The sequence below is a fragment of the Scyliorhinus torazame genome, chromosome 7, assembly GCF_047496885.1.
Source record: "Scyliorhinus torazame isolate Kashiwa2021f chromosome 7, sScyTor2.1, whole genome shotgun sequence".
Classification (NCBI taxonomy): domain Eukaryota; kingdom Metazoa; phylum Chordata; class Chondrichthyes; order Carcharhiniformes; family Scyliorhinidae; genus Scyliorhinus; species Scyliorhinus torazame.
This window is the reverse complement of record NC_092713.1, coordinates 254382417-254407187: the sequence shown is the minus strand read 5'-3', so window position 1 is coordinate 254407187 and position 24771 is coordinate 254382417. Positions and strand designations below refer to the sequence as shown.

Here is a 24771-nt window from a genome sequence, read left to right as displayed (position 1 = left end):
CCCCGCAACTAATGGCTCAGTTAAATATATAAATCTGGATCTCGTCCCGGCGAGGGCAAGGTCCGGATTGCAACGTCTCGCGAGATCTCGTTCTGAGCATCGCACATCTCCCAAGAGGACTCTTGCGAGATTTAAAGGCCTCATCGTGCCACCAACATGGGCAGAACGAGGCCGTTCAATCGCTCCCATAGACAAAAGAACTGGGGCGGGATTCTCCCCACCTCGCCGATTCTCCGGCCCGCGATGGGCCGAAGACCCGCTGCTGGAATGCCTGTCCCGCCAGCGTGGATTAAACCACCTTTTGAACGGCAGGACAAGGCGGCGTGGATTTGGCCCCGGGGGGTGCCCCCACGGTGGCCTGGCTCGCGATCGGGGCCCACCGATCCGCGGGCGGGCCTGTGCCGTGGGGGCACTCTTTTTCTTCCGCCTTCGCCATGGTCTTCATTATGGTGGAGGCGGAAGAAACCCCCTCCTCTGTGCATGTGCGGGGATGGCGTCAGCAACCGCTGATGCTCCCGCGCATGCGCGGACCCGCGTCGTCCGGCGAAGACCTTTCGGCCCCGGCTGGCGTGGCGCCAAAGGCCTTTCCCGCCAGCCGGTGAAGCGGAAACCGTTCCGTCGCGGGCCTAGCCCCTCAAGGTGAGGGTTTGGCCCCTAAAGGTGCGGACCTTTGGGGCGGCCCGACGCCGGAGTGGTTACTGCCACTCCATCACGCCGCAACCCCCCGCCCCGCACAAATGATATATACACTACCCGGTAGACCCCTACCTGGTTCCAGCCCGGTTGATGCCTTACTGGCTGACATTATATACACTGGGTAATTGAGACACCCTGCCCCGAGCTGGGGAGCTTGTACTCCACAAGGAGCACGGGGAAGCCAAGCATTCCCACCCGATAGGTCCCATGCAGGATATTACAGACAGACCTTTGATTTCTCAGTTGTTGGGCAGAGAAAGAGATGTCTCACAGAGACAAACAGCTGCAGCTGGTGTGGTCAGCAGAGTGGGGAAGGCTATGAGACCTCGGCAAGCTCCCAGGTGGGATACAGACGGTGGATAGTCTCCGTTGGAAGAGACACATCCCATGGCGCTTTAAACACTCTGGAAATGTTGCCCTGATAAAGCCGGGAGGAGAAATCACCAGAGTAGACCTTGCTGCTGGTTGTCAATTTGGAAATCCTCCGAGGGAAGAGCCTTTTGACCCTTACTGGACATTTCAACTCTGTGAAACGGGAGATGTGAACCCATAAGAAGCTGGGATTGGCTGTCAACTCTTTCTTATAAAGCCTGTAATCCTGTGGAGAATGTGTTGTAATATATATGTGTGCAGCATGGAGTTATCGGGCATGTTGAAGCATTAAAAGAGTTATCAATCCTGTAGTTTTAGAGTATTATATGGACATTAAGTAATCTTTAGTTGGAGTTGCTTTTAGTTTGTTTGTTACAGCTTTAAAACGTGAGATCTCATTGTGGAACTTCTTTAAGTCAGCCACTGGGGATTCAAATATCTTTTAAAAAGTTAGCGATCTCCATGGGGATTGCAATACCATCCAAACAAGGCCGCCCACTTGATTGGTACCCCATCCATTACCTTAAACATTCACTCCCTCCACCACCATAACATGCTGGCAGTGATGTATACTATTAACAAGATGCTTTGCCACAACTTAACAAGCCTCCCTCAACAGCACCTACCGTTACAGATGCCAGACCAGATCCCTCCAGTGGCTAAGAGACTGGACCAGAACTGCAAAGCTTTAAAAAAAATTAAGACTGTGCTGAAAGGCCGATTTGCTCCTTGAGTGATTGCATAAGGAATAGGGCTTGGTTATTTTTACAAATACAACCCCAACTATGGGTCACTGGCTGTGTGGAGTTTGCACATTCTCCCCGTGTTTGCGTAGGTTTTGCCCCCACAACCCAAAGATGTGCAGGCTAGGTGGATTGGCCACACTAAATTGCCCCTTAATTGGAAAAAATGAATTGGGTACACTAAATTTATTTTAAAAATTTTTTTTTTTTTACAAATACAACTTTATTATAACAAAAGAAAAACAATATTTAAACTTTTAAACTTCAAAACTGACAAGAGCAATGTACATGTATCCCTTACCTCTGACACACCATTTCCCATTAAACAGCATGTAAAATGAACAGACATCTCTCAACTCCACTTACACGGGTAGGCAAAAATGATACTTGCATTACAGAGAATATTGCTGCTGGTAGTAAGGCTCTTTCAGACTTGAATTCTTCATCGCTATCTAGAATTTTGATTACCCACTCCCATTTACACAAAAGAATAGGGCCATGCTATGAATACACATCTTAACCTCCAGTTTACAGACAAAAGAGGCTATCACACTCTATAATGGGCTAATGGATGGTCAGACAAGAGTGTCCCAGAGGAAAATGGATATTGAGTGAATCACCCTGGCTGAATGGGTATTCTGTTTATTCCCATTAACCAGTTGTACTATGAATGTGACAATGTAAATCGAGCTACATTTAAAAAAATCTTTGGCAGAAGTTTCACTGGTTCAAATCCAGGTTCCAGTTCATTTTTCTCACTACATTCTGGAAACTGTGTTCAGCCTGTGACCATAAACCTTAAATCCACCGAAGCTGGTTAACTGGTCATTTATCTCATTGATAACGTTGTGACCATGTTTTGCATAAATTGACTGTGGGCAGCACGATTGCACAGTGGTTCGCCCTGCTGCCTCACAGCGTCAGGGACCTTGGTTTGATTCCAGCCTTGGATGACTGTCTGCGTGGAGTTTGCAAGTTCTCTGGTGCTCCGGTTTGGGCCAGGTAGCTTGCTCTTTAGGAGGGCCGAATGGCCTCCTTCTGCACTGTAGGGATTCTATGATTACAAAAACTGCATTATTGGTATCGGCAGGTTTGCAAGTATTAGGGGGCGGCATTTGGCACAGTGGTTAGCACTGGGACTGCGGCGCTGAGGATCCTGGTTTGAATCCCGGCCCTGGGTCACTGTCCGTGTGGAGTTTGCACATTCTCCCCATGTCTGCGTGGATTTCACCCCCACATCCCAAAGATGTGCAGGTTAGGTGGATTGGCCACGCTAAATTGCCCCTTAATTGGAAAACAAAAAATAATTGGGTACTCTAAATTTATTTTTTAAAAAGGTTTGCAAGTATTCTGGGAGACTGCCTAACATAAGCAGTTGGCTCACGTTTTATGTTAGTTAGAAGCTTAATGAAGGTCCCTTCTGTAAAAATGTGTTCATTTGGAGCAGAGAAAATGCAGGGTTTGCCTCACTCCTCTATCTTCAGTCATCCTTCAGCCAGCAATAAAAGGTAAGAGATAGAGAATCCAATGCTATTAACAGTAATTGTTTGTTAAGTGGAGTTACAGGGTTATGAGGATATAGGAGTTGGGGAGGGGGGCTAGATAGGGTGCTCTTTTGGAGGGTTGGTGCAGACTCAATGGGCCGTATGGCTTCCTTCTGCACTGTAGGGATTCTATGATTCTATGGATAACTGCAATTAACCTCAAAAGCAATTCATTGATTATGAAGCATTTTAAGACTACATGAGAATGTGGATGATGCTATATGAATGCAATTTCTTTCTATCTTTTCAAATGCTTACAAACCTACTATGTTTACCTCTGCATTCATTTGTGCTGTGTTCAACAATAACATTACCCACTAACATGAGATGAATTCAGAATTGTCCAGAACGCTGACATTTACAGACTGCTATTGCTATTTAGTATGTTGTTGAATTGGAAGTTTATTTTGTCATTGCAGTTCATCCAGACACCTTCTCTCTCCATTTCTAATTCAAAGATATGCACCATTAATGCGACACTGATAGAATAAGTCCAAGGATATCAAATGAAATTTGGTACAATTTGTTATTCCATCCACCTTTTGTAAATTTCTGAATGGGATCTCAATAGATAATTAACACAAAGTGTTTTGAGTACTTGACCATCTGCATGAACTTTAATGATGCATTTTTATATCAAATGGAAAGTAAAATCAAGAAAAAACCCGCAATAGCAATAAAGTATAAGGATATGTACTTGAAATAACCCAATGTAACTATCTAAAGTGCACAAAAGAGCTCAACTCCAGAGGTGAGCTGAGAGTGGCCTCCTTTCACGTCAAGGCAGTATTTGACTGAGTATCGCATCAGGGAGCCCCAGCAAAACTGGATTCAGGGGGAAAGCCACCTGCTGGTTGGAGTCATACCAGGCACAAAGGAAGATGGTTGTGGTTGTTGGAGGTCAATCATCTTAGTTTCAGGACATCACTGCAGGAGTTGCTCAGGGTAGTGTCCTAGGCCCAACCACCTTCAGCTGTTTCATCAATGACCTTCTTTCCATTATAAAGTCACAAGTAGCTGATGACTGCACAATGTTCAGCACCATCTACAAGGCATAAGTGAATATTCTCCACTTGCCTGTATGAGTGCAGCTTCAATAACACGCAAGAAGCTTGACTCGATCCAGCACGAAGCAGCCCATTTGGCTGACACCTCATCCACATATTTTTACTCCTTCCACCACCACCAGTGCTCGGTGGCAGTAGTAGTGTGTACCATCCACAAGATGCACTGCAGGAACTCACTAAAGCTCCTTCGACAGCACCTTCCAAACTCACGGCAGCTACCATCTAGAAGGACAACGGCAGCAGATATATGGGAACACCACTACCTGGAAGTTCCCCTCCAAGTCCCTTATCATCCTGACTTGGAAATATATTGTTGTTCCTTCACTGTCTCAGGATCAAAATCCTGGAACTCCCTCCGTAAGAGCATTGTGGCTGTGCCTGAACCACATGACTGTAGCGTTTAAGAAGGCAGTTCACCACCACCTTCTCAAGGACAATTAGGGATAGGGAACAAATGTTGACCTAGCCAGTGAAGCTCACATCTCATAAATGAATAAAAAATTACTTTGATATAATTTATAATAAAAATTAAAATGTAATACAATTTGTAGTTTTGGGAATATAAATGATGAATTGTATATTTCTATATACATGGGAGGAATTAGCTCTGAGCAACTATATCCCAAACCTTTTGAACCTATTTCATATTCAAGTATTTTTTTTACAAGTTTTAAAACTAACAAGAATACTGTTAAAATAGCTAGAATGTTGACATCCAGTCACTCTTTTGTCATTTAATAATGTGCCCAATTCTAGGAATCACACTTTAGGATGGATGGGGGCTTTGGACAGGGTGCAGAGGAATTTACCAAAATATGCCAGGGATAAGGATAACATGAGTTAACTAATTCTTCTCTAAGGGGAGATTTAATAGAGGTGTTAAAATAGGAGGACTTTTGGTTAAGCAGGAAAAATATCAGTAACAGAGGGCACAGATTTATAATAACTAGATGAGCAAAATAGTTTTAACTTAGAACATTCTTACGATCTGAAATGCACAATATGAAAGAGTGGAAGCAAACTCTTAAAAAAAAATTATTATTATTTTTAATTTTTCCAATTAAGGGGCAATTTAGCATGGGCAATCCACCTACCCTGAACATCTTTGGATTGTGGGGTGAGACCCACGCTGGGATCGAACCTAGGTCCTCAGGGCCGTGAAGCAGCAGTGCTAACAACTACTTCACTGTGCCGCCCCGGGTGGAAGCAAACTCAAAAGGAATTGGATAAATCCTTGAGAAGGAATTATTTGCAGAATGATGGGGAAAGTTCAGACAGTGGGATTAATCGGATAATTCTTTCAAAGATCTCAGTACAAACATGACGGGCTAAATGATTCAGTCATTCTAATAATCAAAATGAAGAGAGAGGTCTCGTGAAACAATCAAAACAGAACAGCTGTAAACCTGGAGTCACAATAGGTAACCAAAGGTATTTTGTCCTTTAAAAGTCAAAATCTACACCTGCAATTTTTCATTCTTGGTGGCAAGAATATGCAATTGAGACTGCGCTCATTAAATTAATTTAATTGATTCCAGATTTTAAAACCCTGGCTCCAAAAACACAAAATGGTAAATCACTCAAGGACAAGGCAATACTGTGCTGTGTTCTCTATTTTGCCTCACCTGGATGGCTCGGCTGCGTGGTGCTGAATAAAGAACACCAAGCTTTGTTAATGAACAAACCTATAAATTTATTTCACTACTAACTAAGATTCGATCACATTCCTTAGTAGAAGGTTTCTCTATTAAGCTAAGCTATCTCTAACTAGCAGACTGCTCTCTCTCTCTCTCATGCCTCACTATCTTATCCAGCTCTTTCCTAACTCATGACTCTTCTTTATTCAACACTACGCATCCAAGCCATCCAGGTAAAGCGAAATAGAGAACACAACATACTGTATGTGCATCTATCCACTGAAGCAGGTTGTAAGACGCTCTGGCCATTGTGTGTATTATCAGTGATTCATGCTGAGATAATGCAAAAATTAGAAAATATAATTTGTGAATATTGGGAAAACCTGAAGAGGTAAAGCTCTAGAAATTGGCGTGCACCTGTTTTTGGATGTGGGGTTATGATTTGTACCAATTCCCATGGAGACAGGTAACGTGGATATTTTGTGTTGCCCCTTCATTGGACTGATTTCAGCAGGTAGCCCAGTGTAACCTAGGCTGCTGGCTACCTGAACAAAACAGGGTCAAAGGCTCGCAGAGCTAGCACGTGTTGCTGCTAGCTTTCAACTCTTAAAGGCAGTCTTTGCCTCTTAAAGGAAAAGCTGTACTGGATTGCAGGAGGCTGCGAGTTAATTCTGTTCCTAAAATCAGTGATATTCTGCTCTCTCTAGGTGGCACACACGAGAAGGGAGCAGAGCAGAGCCAGTAGGGACAAGGACCTCTGTATCTTCTAAGTCATACAGAGGGGATAATTATCTGGATCATTGGACTACCTGTGATGGTCCTGTGGCATCGAGTGTCACTGAGATAATTGAGGATGACAGTATCTTCCTGACTTGTGTCTCTTCTCAATTCCTCTCCTCATCCTGCTATCTGACAAGAACTTAAAGCTGCAGATAACATGCATAGAAAAAGTATATAATGGTTAATCACAATGATACAAATATTGGCGATATGTATATTTGACCCATTAACGTGTAAATCTTGGAAAGGAATACATAAGTTCTATCAGGATGCAATGAAGTTCAAAACAAAAGCGGTTTTCATGAGCATAGAAAGATGCACGTGTGCCAGTTGTGTGTGGCCTGCTGCTTTTGCGTTCCTTTGTGGAAGAGGAATTGTTATAGCTACTGCCTGGCCACACATAGGAAGGATGGAGGGTGCCTCTGCGAGCAAGAGGTATGTTATTCCATTTGATAGATGTTTCTTCAGTCCTTCGCCAGTCTGCTGCCTTGATAAGAACAGTCTGTTGCTTTTCTCTGAGGGAGAGAACAAAAACCATCTGGCCACTGCACACAGATAGTGCGTTAGTGAAGCAACATTTCATTTTCAGAGCAGTGTAGCTACAGTTCCAAGATAGAAACTGACTACAATTAAATAAAAAGGCCCCTTCTGCCAGCAATTAAATGCCGTGTGAAATGCAATCTGCATTGATGAAACCCGCAGGGAGATTTAGTGCAGCGTGTGAATGTTGGCTTTTTACAATATGTGCAACTGGCAAATAAATATTGTGAATGCTCTTGTTCTCAAAATCTAAAAATTCTTCACATGCATAAAATTTGAAATCTGAATCTATTTGTTCTGTTTATAAAACATCTATCCTAATTAAAATAGAAAAGGAAAAGCCTATAGCCCGCCTCACTAATTTGCCTGCAAGCTTCCAACATCTTCTTTGTGGGTCTCCTACTCATTGTGATACTGCTGCCGCTGTTGACCTGCTCAATTATCCATGGGCTGAATTTTGGGCCTCTCCACCCACACCCACCCTGAATTCAGGAACAGAGGCAGGGTGGGCTGGGGCCCTGAAAATGTTATACCTGGTGGCCTGTCAATATCAAGCCAAGGGCAGTGCCCGGGGCTGGTGCTGGGGAAGTGCCCAGGGGCAGTGCCAGGGAGTAGTGCCATGTGTATGTTCTGTGCGGGGTGTGTGCGTGGGTGTGTGTTCCATGGAGAGGGAGGGCTTCATGAGGGGGGACTTCCATGGGAGGGGAAATTCCATGGGGAGGGGGGAGTTCCATGGGGGGGTTCTATTTTTAATTGTTTGCATCAGGGTGCCCTTTAAAAAGGATGCCCCAATTTTGTGCAAACTAGGAGCGTGATCTAATGAAAAAATAGAGTCCGTTCTGGGCAGGATTAGAGAGGTCGCTCCCGGCACTTGTAGCGTTGGGAACCACCCCGCTATCTAACGCCATTCTGTGTTTTTTTCTGGGCATCAGCGGGGAATGCCCACTGATGTCGTACTCAGTCACATTTCCTGCACTGAGAATCTCCTCGCCACAGCAGGAAGAGATCGGTAAAATGGCGCCACAGCTCCTTGACCCCCCCCCCGACGTGATCCCCGACAACCCCCATCGCCCAGCTCACCTGATTGGGGGGGTCTTTGAGCTCCACCTCAAATGGGAAGGACACCCTGAGCCTGACGCCTCGCACAGGCAAAGTGCCACCTGGCACCCTGACAGTGCCCCTGCCAGCTTGGCAGTGCCACTTGGGCACCCTAGCAGTACCAGGCTGGCACCCGGGTGGCACTGCCAGGGCACCACCCTACACAGATTCCAGCCACCTGGGGACATCCGATTGCCTGGAAGACCACCCAAGTGCCATTCCGCCTGGTCCCTGTTTGTGGGGGCCAGTGCTAAAGGGCACCCGGCTGGGGTCTCCTCGGCGAGGCTGGTAGGTCCCGGGGGCCGGTTAGATCAGGCATCAGCTTTTAAGTGAGCTTTTAAGTTCACTTAACTCTGCAAGTCCGGGTCCTGCTCATGTGAGTGGGATCCAGATTGTGCCGTTTCGCTAGATCTCGTTAGATCTTGCGAGGAGTAACAACCGTCGGGAATCTCAGAAGGGGCCTCTTGTGGGATCTACCGGTTGCATCCCATCCCGATTCTGGTGGGATGCGGCTGGTAAACCGCAGCCTATGTTGCTGGTGGGGCGGTCTCATTCAGAGCCTTCTCACTAGTGTGACATTGCGGGAGCCCCCCTCAACGTTCTTTTCACTAAGATCCTAAAAATGCATCAGAGGAAGCTGCCCTTAGGGTCGACGGCTTCTTCGGCGCTTTCCCTGCCTGTTTCGGCGCTTTCCCTGCCTGTTGCGCCACTTTGTCTAAAAATGAGGAAATTCTGCCCAATGTTTCCTCTTGTGGGGAAGAGCATAACAGGAAGCCATCAATATAAGCGAGTCACCAAGAAATCCAATTGGGAATCCACAAGAGACTTCTTTACCCAAAGAATGGTGGGAATGTGGAACTTGTTATGACAGGCAGTGTTTGAAGCAAATAGTGATCCTAAACAAGAATTGAGGAATAAGCGAATAGAGGGTTACAATGATAGATTTAAATGCAGAAAGATGAGCGGAGATTCAAGTGGAACACAAATGTTAACATGGATTAGTGGGGCCAAATGACCTGTTCCGTATGTAATCCAGTGTAGGTATCACCCATGTGATCATCAATGCACCCAGTGATCAGTCACTGAGATTCATCAACAGAAAGAGCTTCCACTCCCTCAACACCCAATTGGACCATGACCACAGCAAGTGCTTACACCATGTGTGCACTTGCTTTCCTAGCAGCTGCCATGATTCCTTCATCCTTCACTGCACCAGGATGCCTCAGATCTTCACACCAACCCCAAAAATGCATAGATGGATCCTCTGGAAGGGAACACCCTTGAAGACCTGGGGCGTCATTCTCCGACCCCCCGCCGGGTCGGAGAATGGCCGTTGGCCGCCGTGAATCCCGCCCCCGCCGAAGTCTCCGAAGGGAGAAAAGTCGGCGGGGCGTTAATGGCGCCGCTGCCGCGGAGAATGTCACGGGTCTGCGCAAGGCAGCCGATTTTCGGCCTGCCGATATTCTCCCTTCCGGATGGGCCGAAGTCCCGTCGACGTGATGACCGTTCACGTCGACGTGAATCAAACCTCCTTTTCATCGGCATGACCCGGTGCTCCAGGCTCACGCCGACCAGCGAGGAGGTGAGTGACGGCCTGGGGGGTTGGCTCTGGGCAGGAAATGGCGTGGCCGCAGACTGATTGCGTGAGGAGAGGTGTGTCTCGGACTGTGTGTGTGTGTGTGCGGCGGGGGGGGGGGGGGGGGGGTGGTTAGAGTAGGCTGGGCTCCGGGGGAGTGCCGGGAGGGGGTCCGTGCCGGGGTGGAGGTTGGGGAGGGGGTCCGTGCCGGGGTGGAGGTTGGGGAGGGGGTCCGTGCCGGGGTGGAGGTTGGGGGGGGGGGTCCGTGCCGGGGTGGAGGTTGGGGGGGGTCCGTGCCGGGGTGGTGGTTGGGGGTTGGGGGGGGGTCCGTGCTGGGGTGGAGGTTGGGGGTTGGGGGGGGGTCTGTGCTGGGGTGGAGGTTGGGGGTTGGGGTCCGTGCCGGGGTGGAGGTTGGGGACGGGGTCCGTGCCGGGGTGGAGGTTGGGGGGGGGTCCGTGCCGGGGTGGAGGTTGGGGGGGGGTCCGTGCCGGGGTGGAGGTTGGGGAGGGGGTCCGTGCCAGGGTGGAGGTTGGGGAGGGGGTCCGTGCCGGGGTGGAGGTTGGGGGGGGGGGTTCCGTGCCGGGGTGGAGATTGGGGGGGGGTCCGTGCCGGGGTGGAGGTTGGGGGGGGGGTTCCGTGCCGGGGTGGAGGTTGGGGGGGGGGTCCGTGCCGGGGTGGAGGTTGGGGGGGGGTCCGTGCCGGGGTGGAGGTTGGGGGGGGGGTCCGTGCCGGGGTGGAGGTTGGGGGCTGGGGGGGGGTCCGTGCTGGGGTGGAGGTTGGGGGTTGGGGTCCGTGCCGGGGTGGAGGTTGGGGAGGGGGTCCGTGCCGGGGTGGAGGTTGGGGGGGGGGGGTCCGTGCCGGGGTGGAGGTTGTGGGTTGGGGGGGGTCCGTGCCGGGGTGGAGGTTGGGGGGGGGGGGTCCGTGCCGGGGTGGAGGTTGGGGGGGGGGGGTCCGTGCCGGGGTGGAGGTTGGGGGTTGGGGGGTGGTCCGTGCCGGGGTGGAGGTTGGGGGGGGGGGTCCGTGCCGGGGTGGAGGTTGGGGGTTGGGGTCCGTGCCGGGGTGGGTGATGGGAGGGCAAATGAGTTGGTCCACCTGGCCAGGTGCCAGCCTCCAACAGTTGGACCCATGCGGTCCATGCCACCTGGCTGGGGGGAGGAGGGGATATGGGCAATGATGACATGTCGTCGTTCCCCTCCCCCCCACCAGGCCGTCATGTTTTCAGACCATCCAGCGATGTTGGCCGCCGTGGTGGCAGCCGCTCATGTCTATGTTGCCCTGGATGAGGAGGAGGAGGAGGAGGAGGAGGAGGAGCGTGCCAGAGAGGCGGCGCATGCTGCTGCAGAGGGGCAGGCGGCAGCCGCCCAGGCTGGAGGGACACCTGACCGACAGGACGAGGAGGGGGAGGAGGACGTCGCGGCCCCACGGCAACGGAGGCACCCGAGGGCGCCCCGTGTGTACCGGCCCCGGCAGTCATACCAGGACCTCACGGACCAGGAATGCAGGAGGAGACTCCGGATGAGCCGGGAAACCGTGGCACACATCTGCCACCTGCTGGCACACCTGTCACCGCGTGGCACTGGCGGGGGACACCCTCTCCCCGTGTCCGTCAAGGTTACGGTGGCCCTGAACTTTTATGCAATGGGGTCATTCCAGGCACCGAGTGGGGACCTGTCCGGCATATCGCAGACATCGGTGCATCGGTGCATCCGGGCAGTGACAGATGCCCTTTATGCCATGGCGCACCGCTACATCTGCTTCCCCGTGGACCGGGCCAGCCAAGATGCCCGGGCCGTGGGCTTCTCTGCCGTTGCCGGGTTCCCCATGGTCCAGGGCGCGATCGATGGGATGCACGTCGCCGTGCGGCCACCTGCAGAGAACAGGGCCGTGTTCACTAATAGGAAGGGGACCTATTCAATGAACGTACAGGTGGTCTGCGACCACCGCATGATGATCCTGCACGTCTGCGCCCGTCACCCAGGCAGTGTACACGACTCATTCGTGTTGTCGCGGTCATCCATCCCCGGCATGTACGAGGGACGCCATCCCCGGCTGAGGGGCTGGTTGCTGGGCGACAGGGGCTACCCATTGCGATCGTGGCTGATGACGCCTATACGGAGGCCACGCAATGAGGTGGAGAACCGCTACAATGATGCCCATGTAGCGACAAGGGGAGTGATCGAGAGGTGCTTTGGCGTGCTGAAGATGCGTTTCAGGTGCCTGGACCTCTCTGGGGGCGCCCTCCAGTATCGGTCAGATAGGGTCGGCCGCATCATTGTGGTGTGCTGCGTCCTGCACAACATAGCCCAGCAGAGGGGCGATGTGCCGCAGGCAGAGGAGGGCGGAGTGGAGGAGCAGCAGGAAGAGGCGCAGTCCTCCCCAGATGAGGGGGATGGGGGCAATGGTCAGGGCAGACGGGGTAGACACAGGCGGGTGGCTGTCCACCGTTACCGGCTGGCCCAGCGGGCACGGGACAGACTGATAGACGCCCGCTTCACTGACTAGATGGGCGTGGGAATTGGGTAGTATAGCCACAGACCGCACACCATGACAACAGCCGACCACCCACACCCCCCACCCATCCACCCACCCAGCACCCTCACCCCCCTCCCCAACCCCACACACCCCACCCGCATGCACACCACCCCCCCCACCCCCAATTGCCGATCCACCGGCAGCACAACGGGCCGGGCTCACCCAGTTGCGGGTGGACGCGTGTCTATCGCAGGCCATGGAGAATGATGACAACCCGCCTCCGATGAGCTCCTGGCTCTACATCGTTGGACTATGTCTGACCCATGGCCACAGTACCACCATCCACCCGGACCATCCCTGCATGCGGCTGTGACACTGCAGCGCACGGTCCCGTCCTCTGCCCGGGGGATGTTGATGGCGGCCCAGGGGGAAGGGGGCAGACTCACCTGGGGCTGAGGTAAGACCACCCCTCACACACACACTTGCGCTCAACGTACATGACACCCCTGCACACTTTGGACAGAGCACAAAGGCAGCTTCGGTAGTTGTAACATTGACTTTAATAACCAAAGGAGTTCATGCACGTGCCCTAGCCCCTAAAACTCATCTGTGCCCTGCACCCGTGCCAACTTACTCAGTGTCTAATTGTTTGGCCTTACGGGCCCTTTGACTACGTCTACGTGGTTCCCCAGACGGTACAGCAGAACTGGAGGTGGACTCCTGTGATTCCTGCCCTCTGACACTGGATCCCTTTGGCGGCCGTTTCCTGGGGCGTCCTGGCCTAGATGGGCCAGGCTGCGGCCCGGGCGACTGGGATGGCGAGCTGCCAGCCTGTCCTGCCCGTTGCCCACCCGATGCACCTGGGACGGAAGGGGGGGAGTCCGAGGTGTCGCGGTGTACCGGGACCTCCCCTACAGAGGGAGCCGGGATGGACCACACCACCTCCTCCTCCCTCGGGGTGCCCGATGGCCCCCAGGCCTCTACATGGGTGGGGGATGCGAACGGACTGGCCATCCGACGCGCCCCCGACATCTGGCGCTGCCAGTCCTGGAGGCCCGTGCTGGTATCGACAGGGGTCTGCAGGTTTGCAGCCATGGAGCCCAGGGGGTTGTCGAACCCTGTCTGCGACAGTGCGACGCCAGCTCGCACATGGCCACTGGCGCCGATGCCCTCAGCGATGGCCTGCTGAGACTGGGCCATGGCCTGCAGAGACTGGGCCATGGCCTGCAGAGACTGGGCTATGGCCTGCTGAGACTGGGCCATGGCCTGCTGAGACTGGGCCATGGCCTGCTGAGACTGGGCTATGGCGTTGAGCGCCTCTGCCATCTGGCGCTGGCACTGGCTCATGGCCTCCTGTGATAGGGCAGCCATTTCCTGGGCCACAGACGCCGCCTGCACGGAAGGCCCCAGGCCTCGCAAACCGTTCCCCATGTCTGACACCGTCGCACCCATTGCCTCCACCGCGGACGCCACCCGTGCGGTGTCAGCCTGGGTGGCACGCATGTCCGGGACCACTCCCAGCTCCTGGACGCGGGTGGACTCCTCCACCTGCGACCGCAGCCGCCGCAAGCCACCCGTCACCCTCTTCGCTCGTCTCCGTGTCGGTGGTTGCATCGGATCTATGTGTGGGTGTGGTAACTGCAGGAACCCGGGATCCATCTGGGCGGCAGATGTTCGCTTGGCCTGGGCTGCCCTCCGACCGCCCGGTCCCTCTGCTGCTCCTACCTCCACCTGCTGTACCGGGACGGCTGTGTTGTGCGCACCAGTGAGTGTACTAGACGCCTCATCACTAAAGTGCCCAACCGTGGTGAGTGTTTCTGCGATGGTGGAGGGTGTTGGTGACAGCAGTGGCGTTGTGTCGTGCTCTTCGTCCCACTCTGAGTCCATGGCACTTTGGGGTGGGGGTTCGTCTCCACCCATCCACTCTGAGTCACTGTCCGGTATTTCGTCTTCCCGGGTAGGGGTGTCCTGGGTAGTGCTGTCCCGGGTAGTGCTGTCCCGGGTAGTGCTGTCCCGGGTAGTGGTGTCCCGGGTAGTGGTGTCCCGGGTAGTGGTGTCCCGGGTAGGGGTGTCCTGGGTAGTGGTGTCCCGGGTAGTGGTGTCCTGGGTAGTGGTGTCCCGGGTAGGGGTGTCCTGGCTCGGATGTGACGGGGGCCTGTGGCTGCCCCCCTCATCGCTGGGTGGTCGCTCCCGCACGTGACGGGGGTGTCGTCTCCCTGTTGCTCCAGGTCTCTCCGTCTCCCGTGGTCTCCGAGGGGCATCCTGCGGGCGTCGCATGCTGGAGGGTGCGGTCTCTCCGTCTCCTGTGGTCTCCGAGGGGCATCCTGCGGGCGTCGCATGCTGGAGGGTGCGGGTCTCTCCGTCTCCTGTGGTCTCCGAGGGGCATCCTGCGGGCGTCGCATGCTGGAGGGTGCGGGTCTCTCCGTCTCCCGTGGTCTCCGAGGGGCATCCTGCGGGCGTCGCATGCTGGAGGGTGCGGGTCTCTCCGTCTCCTGTAGTCTCCGAGGGGCATCCTGCGGGCGTCGCATGCTGGAGGGTGCGGGTCTCTCCGTCTCCTGTGGTCTCCGAGGGGCATCCTGCAGGCGGTGTGCATCTGCGGGGATGGGTGCCTGGACGTTTGGTCCTGCGATACACAATGAAGCATGCATGGTTAGACATCAGGCAGTGATCAGGTGATACGGGGGAGGGGGATATAGGGGAGGGGGGATATGGGGACGGGCTGTTGGTGGCTCACTTGCTCGTGGGGCCCCGACCTCTGCATCAGCAACCTCCCGGTCCTCAGGTCCGCCAGCCAGTTCCAGGGCCCTTTCCTCGTGTACGGTCAGTGGCCTCTCATCAGCGGGCCCTCCTCCAGTCCTCACATGCTCCCTATTGTTGTGTGCGCGCTTCTCCTGGGGGGGGGGGGGGGGGTGGTGGCAGGGGTAAAAGGCAACAGTGTTAGGCAGGTATATGAATGCACGCCATCGGTTGCGCGTGCATTGCAGAGGTTAAGGTTAGGGCTGGATTCACTTGGGGATATGGGGGAGGGGGGGATATGGGGGAGGGGGGGATATGGGGGAGAGGGGATATGGGGGAGGGAGGATATGGGGGATATGGGGGAGGGGGGATATGGTGGATATGGGGGAGGGGGGATATGGGATATGGGGGAGGGGGGATATGGGGGAGGGGGGATATGGGGGATATGGGGGAGGGGGGATATGGGGAGGGGGGATATGGGGAGGGGGGATATGGGGGATATGGGGGAGGGGGGATATGGTGGATATGGGGGAGGGGGGATATGGGGGAGGGGGGATATGGGGGATATGGGGGAGGGGGGATATGGGGGATATGGGGAGGGGGGATATGGGGGATATGGGGAGGGGGGATATGGGGGATATGGGGGAGGGGGGATATGGGGGATATGGGGGAGGGGGGATATGGGGATGGGGGATATGGGGGAGGGGGGATATGGGGGATATGGGGGAGGGGGGATATGGGGGATATGGGGGGGTTATGGGGGATATGGGGGAGGGGGGATATGGGGGAGGGGGGAATATGGGGGATATGGGGGAGGGGGGATATGGGGGATATGGGGGAGGGGGGTATATGGGGGATATGGGGGAGGGGGGGATATGGGGGAGGGGGGTATATGGGGGAGGGGGGTATATGGGGGAGGGGGGATATGGGGGAGGGGGGATATGGGGGATATGGGGGAGGCTCACCCTGCCTGCTCTGACGAGGTCGTTCACCTTCTTGTGGCACTGGGTGCCTGTCCGTGGTGTTAGGGCCACAGCGGTGACGGCCTCTGCCACCTCCCTCCACAGACGCCGGCTGTGGCGTGGGGCAACTCTGCGGCCGTGCCCGGGATACAGGGCGTCCCTCCTCTGCTCCACCGCGTCCAGGAGCGCCTCCACATCGCGTGACTCGAACCTCGGGGCTGAGCGACGGCCAGCCATCAAGTCGGGTGTTGCATTCGGCTGTTCCGGTCGGGTGGGGGGGAGCTGCGCGGCCTTATGAGCCGTCACGCCGTGCAGCGCGTATGACGCTGCACGGCGTGAACCACTGCACAAGCGCGGATCCCGTTACGTCGCTGCTAGCCCATTTCGGGCCGCAGACTATCGGCCCATTTTTATGACGTGACGCAAGTGGGATTTGCGCCGTTTTTTGCGCCGATCGGCGGACTTTCCGCCGATAATGGAGAATTTTGCCCATGGTTACTGGCCCCTCTGCGGGAACCCCAGACAGAAGCTCATAGGTGATGCATCCAATGCCACCTGCTCAGCACTGAGCTGGCCATAGTGTTTCAGAAGATGTGATTCTGGGACCTGGAGCGGTTAGGTGACACCCTCCAATATCTTGCTGCAATAGTTTTGGTCATTGTGATAGTTCCTATAACATGCCTTTCCAGAGAGCTGTAGACTTTGAGGATGGTGAGGCCCTAGAAGGAAACAGCTGACTGGGGGAGGAGCAAAACCTGAAAGAGGAGGAGGAGGAGGAGATAGAGGAAAATGATTTTGAAAAGAAGGGGCCCGTGCCCCAGGATTAAAAAATATATATATTTCAAAGAATGTGGGTGTCGCTGGTTAGGCCAGCATTTATTGCTCATCTCTAATTGCCCTTGAGAAGATGGTGGTGAGTGGGCTTCTTGAACCACTGCAGTCAATGTGGTATAGGTGAACCCAAAGTGCTGTTGGGGAGGGAGTTCCAGGACTTTGACCCAGCAACAGTAAAGGAACGGCGATATATTTCAAAGTCAGGATGGTGATTCCAAGGTGTTCCCAGGCATCTGTTGTTCTTGTCCTTCTAGTTGGTAGTGGTCTTGGGTTTGAAAGTTGCTGCCTAAAGAACCTTGGCAAGTTTCTGCAGTCAGCTTGTAGATGGTCCACACGGCTGCCATTGTTCATCAGTGGTGGAGGGATTGAATGTTTGTGGAAGGGGGAGCAATCAAGCGGGCTGCTTTGTCCTGGAAGCTGTTGAGCTTCTTGAGTGTTGTTGGAGCTACACTCATCTAGGCAACTGTAGAGTATTCCATTACACTCCTGACTTGTGCCTTGTAGATGGTGGACACGCTTTGGGGGGGGTCAGAAGGTGAGTTACTCACCACAGGATTCCAAGCCTTTGACCACAGTACTTAAATGGCTAGTCCAGTTCAGTTTCTGGTTAATGGTAACCCACAGGATGTTGATAGTGGGGATTCAGCGATGGTAATGCCATTGAATGTCAAGGGGCGATGGTTAGATCCTCTCTTATCTGGTGAAAGGTTTTGCCACACAATGCAAATCTCTAACTTAGGACAATCAGTATCTTAAGTGATAGCTGCTGTGAGAACTCTAAATAAGCTCCACACTTCATTTGATTCACATCTGTTCCCAGTGGCCCAAAGAGGACAGGAAACCTGTCTCCATATTAATTAATGACTTATCCCCATGAAAATCTAAACTTTAATCAGTTTCCCAACAGAGGGCAAATTTCTGACCAAAAAACAGTCCCAGTTCCAGTTTGCCACCTTCGTGGCGGAGGTTCAGTCCCTTGTGTCTGTCTTTGGTCCCACTAAGTTACTTAATGTCTTTCTGCCCTGCAATTTCCCATCGGCCAGTTTTATCGTTCATCACCAAATCTGGCTGAAACGCTTGAAGAATTATTCTGTCTCAATGTCCTCAGCCAAAACCATCAACTGCAGCAGGACTATTCAGTAGGGCAAAGACAATGCAGGCACCTTTTCCCCATAACGAGCTGTCTCATCAAGCCCCTATCTGACTTCACCCAATCTCCAATTCCAAGTATGAAGAGTTCATCGATTTCTTTGCCTCTAAGATTTAGGTCACGAATGTAGCTGCCTCTATTGATATCTTCCCTCCATCTTCTCCTGTTTCAGAACTTCCAAGATCACCCAACCATTCCAGTCTCAATCCTTTACCATTCTACCGCTTTCTTGTCCATCGCTTTTCCATAAAAAGTGAGGCACTTTTCTTGTTCTTTTGTGCATCTTGACATCAAAATCCTGATCATTCAGCTGCCACTCCTGGTCTTTATACCAGGGAAATGCCCATTGGGAAGGCCATTCTGGCTGCTCACTCCTCCTGAATGCATGGAGGAATCCAGGAAACTTTGGGCGCACGGAGTCAGACAGCACTGGTTATGCATAGTGCAGATCAAACAAGGATTCACATGCAGGTTGCTTTCAACTTGCAGAAATTTCAGTTACACTGATATGGGCTATGATACTTCGAAATCTATACCGCTGCATTGTTTACATAAATGCAGGTAAATTGTGTGAATTGGTATTTTGCATGGCTGATCATGAGGCAGGGGATCTTTGTAAATGAGGAGCAGTGGATCTTTGAAGTGGATCTTTAATGAATACATGCAGCAATGTTTTAACATAAATCTGCCGTGAATACGTTATGTACAGATTTCCTGGGATAAATGGTGCATAATGCCACTCATGTCACAATTCCACCTTATTTGGCCTGATCAGCTACACTATTCTACAAAGCAGCACTGCTGGACATTCATTGCGTACTATCTTCTTTCTTGTGCTCGGGTCCACTTCGGAGTGGAATTACAGAGTTTCTTGGTCAGAGGATGATAGAATCGAGTGATCTTTAGAAAACAAAGTAAGTCTGTCTAGAAAAGTAGACTTTCAGCGTTTGATACAACAATCTATAAAAGTCTGTTGATTTAATAAAATGTCTGCTTAACTAGATAATTAATAGTAAAGGCAGATTGCAATTCTGCCATACTATTTATCAGAGTAGCTTTGACCATTTAAATTGATTCCCTAATCGCCCCAGCTGAGAATACAAATTTTGGAACCTCTAATTTTAACGCTTCAGGAACAACCCTGGAAGGGGATATGTTTTATTCTTCACACTCAGTTGAGATTCAACAAAACAACTGAAGGCTTATTCTTTGGGGGAGGTTAGGCAGGAGCAGATCAGTCACCTGTTATATGCCCTATCTGTCGGAGTGGTAATTAATTGGGGAATATAACAGGCACCCACTTGTTCCTGCCCATTTCCACCTCCAGCAAGACTGAATTTTACACTCCTACAGATGAAGGAATATTGGAAGGACAGGCAATAATCCTTCCACTTTGGGAAAAGCATCACCAGCAACAATTTGTTTGAAGTTGTTACGGCAGGTTTGATATCACAAATATTTTACTGAATAAAAGTGTACCAATGTTATTCCTCAAAAAATATAGAAGGGAAGATTTTCTGATCCCCTCCCACCACCCTGTCCATCCTCCACCCTGGCACTGGAAAGAAGTAGCATGTCCAAAATGTGCTGTTCCTGTTTAGATGCAGGAATGGTAGGGTTTATTATCCTGCATGTTTGATCTCTGCGGCAGTAACCTCCTACAGTGTAGATTAGAGCTAAACAACCCGGCTTTATACCTTAAAGTGCCAACTGTTGAAGACTTCAGCATACCTTCTGGAACCCATTGGACCCGCCCATTGGCAGAGGTTTCAGGACAGGTCACAATACTACATATTTCTCTGGGTAGCTTGGCAGGTAAATAAAGTGGGAGGTGCTAATAGAGATTGGCCGATAAGACCCACACTCCACCGGATTCTGGTCCTTTTTTAACAATAGCGAAATAGATGCCTGTCCCATCGTCTCTGCAAGTGCACTTTAGTCACTGCGTCCTCGAACATCTCCACTAACAGTGGTGCCAGCCTATCCAAAAACCTCTTAAAAAACTCCACCGGGAACCCATCCGGCCCCGGTGCTTTACCTGCTTGCATCTTTCCTACTGCCGTCCAAATCTCCTCAATCCCCACTGGCTCCTCCAACCCTGCCCTATTCTTTTCTCCCATCATGGGACACCCCAATCCCTCAAAAGCCCCTTCATATCCGACTCATACCCCGGAGGCTCCAACCTATACAGAATAGCATTGGAGATTGAAGAAGCAATCTAGAAGTTACAACTCAGAAAGAATCTATGACGAAGACTAATCAGAAGATGGAAGGTCTCAAGAAGCCTGACCACTTCAAGTCACATGGTAAACCATGCCAGAACTGGGCTTTCTTTAAGCAACAGTTTGAAGTTTTTATTTCTACCTCCGCGCTAGAAAATGCCTCAGACCAATGGAAAATAGCATTCCTGTTAAATTTGGCTGGATCGCAAGCTTAGAACAGAATAATTCGTTTGCATTCAGTGCAGATGAGGATAAAAATAAATACAACATGGCGCTACAGAAATTAATGATCCTGAAAACTTCTATGAGTGCTACATGTTAAGATACCGACTGCAGTTAAGGGGAGAGTCAATAGATTCCTTCATCACAGCTCTAAATTTGCGAGCGCAGTCCTGTAATTATTCCTCAGCCTCCGAGTCTATGCTTGTGTTTGGGATAAGTGATGAACGTTTGCGCGAAAAAATGCAAAGAAGACCGGTTTTATCGATTGAAGATGCTATTAATATGTGTAAAGCCAGCGAACAGGCATCGAGCAAATGTGCCAAATTCGTGACAAAGGAAAAGAGCGTGAAATCGGGAAACGTGGCTGACGCCATTAATGTGTCGTAGCAAAGAAAACTGTGTACAACGGCCGGCTGTCATTTTGCCAGTGACGTCACGAGCGTGATGACGTACACATGCTGTGGACACGCCCACAGATACTACCAGTGTCTGACCGCAACTACAGACTATAAAAGCCGAAACTGAAAAGGATTTGACTCTCCAGAAAGTGAAACAATACCTAAAAGAAGGATGGCCTGCTGGATGTCGATCTGCCTTTCGAGATAGAAGAGATGATCTTTCTTCAGTAGATAGTTTCCTGCTCAAGGGAGATAGGATAGTGATTCCTGCCAGTTTACGTTTAGGGCTTCTGCAGCAGATTCACAAGGTCATCAAGGCAGCGAAAAGTGTCGTAGGAGAGCCAGTCAGTCGGTGTATTGGCTGAGAATAAACAGAGATATCAACCAGTATGTTCAAGCATGTGCAATTCGTCAGATGCATCAGCCAGCACAGAGCAAAGAAACCATGTAACAGGTGAAAATCGTTACCAGTCCATGGAACAAAGTAGCCATGGATTTATTCTATTTCCAGGGTCATGCCTACCTGATCATCATAGACTATTACTCCAACTTTCCAGAGGTGATGATGCTGTTATCAACTGGTCTATCACCTGCTCAAATGTTAATGGATAGACGACTAAGAACCACATTACCAGAGATCACCAGTCCTGAAATGGATAATAAATAAAGAGATATGTGAACATAACTCGGCAACGGAACAGAAGCAACAAAAGGTCTACAATAGACAAACCAAACCTCTGTCTGAACTTCAAGGAGGTGACTTTGTGAGAATTCAGAATCCAGAAGGAGGATGGCAACATGTTGCAAAAGTTCTGAAACAAGTAGCACCCAGGTCATACTTAGTACAAACAGAACAGGGATCGCTGGTCAGGAGGAAAAGTTGAGCATTGCTCCGTGTCAAGCACAAAGTTCGACCTCAGCTTTTGAATGTTGTCACGTAATAACATATTCGAGGACATTGGGCAGGACTCTCCGACCCCGCGCCGGGTCGGCGAATCGCTGGCGGGTCGCGCGAATCGCGCCACGCCGCCCTGACGGCGGCACATATGATTCTCCGCAGAGTGGAGAATCAGCGCCATTGGCGCCGGCGTGGTTGGCGCGGCGCTGGTCGCGGGCTGCTCTACGCGGCCTGCTCTACGCGGCCGGCCTACCGATTCTCCGGCCCGGATGGGCCGAGCGGGTGTAAGAAAAGAGCCGAGTCCCACCAGCGCCGTTCTAACCTGCTCTGGGCCGGCGGAACCTCGGTGTGTAAGGGTCGGAGGCGGCCTTTGGTGGGGGGTCCGACCCTGAAGGGGCCTCCGATGTGGCCTGGCCCGCGATCGGGGCCCACCGATCGGCGGGCCGGCCTCTGTGGCTGGGGGCCTCCTTTCCTACGCGCCGGACCCTGTAGTCCTGCGCCATGTTGTGTCGGGGCCGGCACGTTGAAGGAGGCCACTGCGCATGCGCGCGTTGGCGCCGGTGCCACTGCGCATGTCCCTGTTGGCACCGGCCCAACTGCGCTTGCGTGGATCCCACGGCACACAGTACGCACCGGGATCTGCAACTGGAGCGGCGTGAACCGCTCCAGCGCCGTACTGGCCCCCTGGAGGAGCCAGAATTAGTCATGGGAGCGGCCCGTTCACGCCGTCAGAAAACGCAACGGCGTTTACAACGGCGTGGACACTCTGCTGCGGGATTGGAGAATCCCGCCCAGTCTTTCCAAATCCTTACTTAGTGCAGACACAGCAAGAAGATGTGGCAGAGCAATCCAACACCTTGAACACTCCGTTGAGACGATTTACGAGAAGAAGAAGACCGCCAGAGAGACATAAAGAGAGACTTAATTTGTGATAACTGCAGAAGATACTTTTGCTCATCTAAGTTATGTAACAGTTATTATGACTTAATGTACAGTATTCTCGTGAGTTAGTGATAGTTACTAGCTAATAGTCAGAATTACACCTGTAGGGTAAGGGTTAAAGAATATATCACAACCAATGTTATAATAATTTTCTTTTACAAAGGAAGAGGGATGTAGTATAATAATAATCTTTATTGCCACAAGTAGGCTTACATTAACACTACAATGAAATTACTGTGAAAAGTCCCTAGTCGCCACATTCCGACGACGCCTGTTCGGGTACACAGGGAGAATTCAGAATGTCCAAATTACCTAATAGCACGTCTTTTGAGACTTGTGCGAGGAAACCGGAGCACCTGGAAGAAACCCACGCAGACACGAGGAGAATATGCAGACTCCGCACAGACACTGACCTCTGGGAATCGAACCTGGTGCTGTGAAGCCATAGTGCTAACCACTATGCTACCGTGCTGCCCTATCATAACTTATTATCATAATTTCATAACCATCAGCATTGCAAGGGTTAATGTAGTGTCGAGAGTAGCCACTGGAGTGAGCTACATTTACAACTATATGAGGCAGTGATGCTAGACTTTAGTGGGGGGAGTGCATGCAATGCTTGGAGTCGCCAGGTATCGAATGATACCACCAAAAGTTTCAACTGGCTATCGATCAAAGAGCCAAACACCAGTTAGTTAGTTCAAGGTCAAGGGTACTTTATTTACACACAATTAGTCATGCAACATAAACACTACTAGTTAACTACACCTATCAACCAAGACAACCTGTACTTGAATGAAAATCGCTTATTGTCACAAGTAGGCTTCAAATGAAGTTACTGTGAAAAGCCCCTAGTCGCCACATTCCGGCACCTGTTCGGGGAGGCTGGTACGGGAATCGAACCGTGCTGCTGGCCTGCCTTGGTCTGCTTTAAAAGCCAGCGATTTAGCCCAGTGTGCTAAACCAGCCCCAGGTACTTAACTTCGGGCACCCGGCTTAGGTCAGAAAACAGTGGCCGCTGTTCAATTCTGGATCTCTCGGGTTCGAAGGAGTAACTGCTGCTCAGCTGGGCTCATCCGTCTGGTAGCGGGCGTTGAACATGGACTAGCTTCTGGTGTTGCTGCAATTGGCGATGGCCGTGACCGGGGTATCAAGGCCAAGAGAGGGCGAACATATGGTGAACTTCTTCTTATACTCGGGAAGTTTTTCGCACTCTTTTGGGCAGTCCTTCGATTTGGGCCTTACTAATTGGGTGATCCCTGATCACTCCGTTCAATTCCTTAGCCAATAAGTGGGCGGGGATCTGGATGGCTGGGCTTGTCCCAAGCGGTCACTGACCCCGTTGTTTGCGTTTCCCTTGAACAGGGAGTGGCGCCGAAATGCCTGGGACTGTCCCGGTTGCTAGAGTACCAGTCCTTTGTTTAGGTGAAGATGGGCCATCAAATGTTAATCGGCCCCATTAAAATGCTAATTGGACGGAGTTTCGATACCGTCTGGACTTTTAGCTGACAAATATGCATTTCAGGCTCTGAGCCTGCCTGAGTCTTGGCTTGTCCATTTTACCCATCAGGCTTTGCGAGTTTCTGTGTACCTAGTTGGAAGTGGCCATCCCAGATGGCTACAAAACCAGTAATAAGATTAGCAGTAGATGAGCGTAGTTCGATGTTATTGATCAATTGTGTACTCTTAAGGAGCACGTGTCGAATCCAAGTTAGTAGTATTAAAAAATCATAGCTTTGTTTAAGTTAAAGCTATTTTGTGGTTTTTGTGAACATTGCACCAACCGTCCTGAAATAAGCAACATAAAGAACACCACAAACACCACTTAATCATTAATCACTCTTACCATTCTCGCACAAAAACTCGGATCTGCAGGAAACCC

The 24771-nt window shown here is 51.5% G+C and overlaps 1 protein-coding gene across 1 annotated transcript in view; it reads right to left on the bottom strand.

Moving 5' to 3' along the window:
• LOC140426962 (ras-GEF domain-containing family member 1C-like) overlaps nucleotides 1-21696 on the bottom strand; it is a 159288-nt gene extending 137592 nt beyond the window's left edge. The window contains exons 1-2 of the mRNA XM_072512282.1: nucleotides 21573-21696; nucleotides 21211-21410 (exon numbers count right to left, since the gene is read on the bottom strand). The gene's annotated coding sequence lies outside the window, so the exon portion shown is untranslated. The remainder of the gene's footprint in view (nucleotides 1-21210; nucleotides 21411-21572) is intronic.
• Between the last annotated feature and the right edge of the window lie 3075 nt (nucleotides 21697-24771).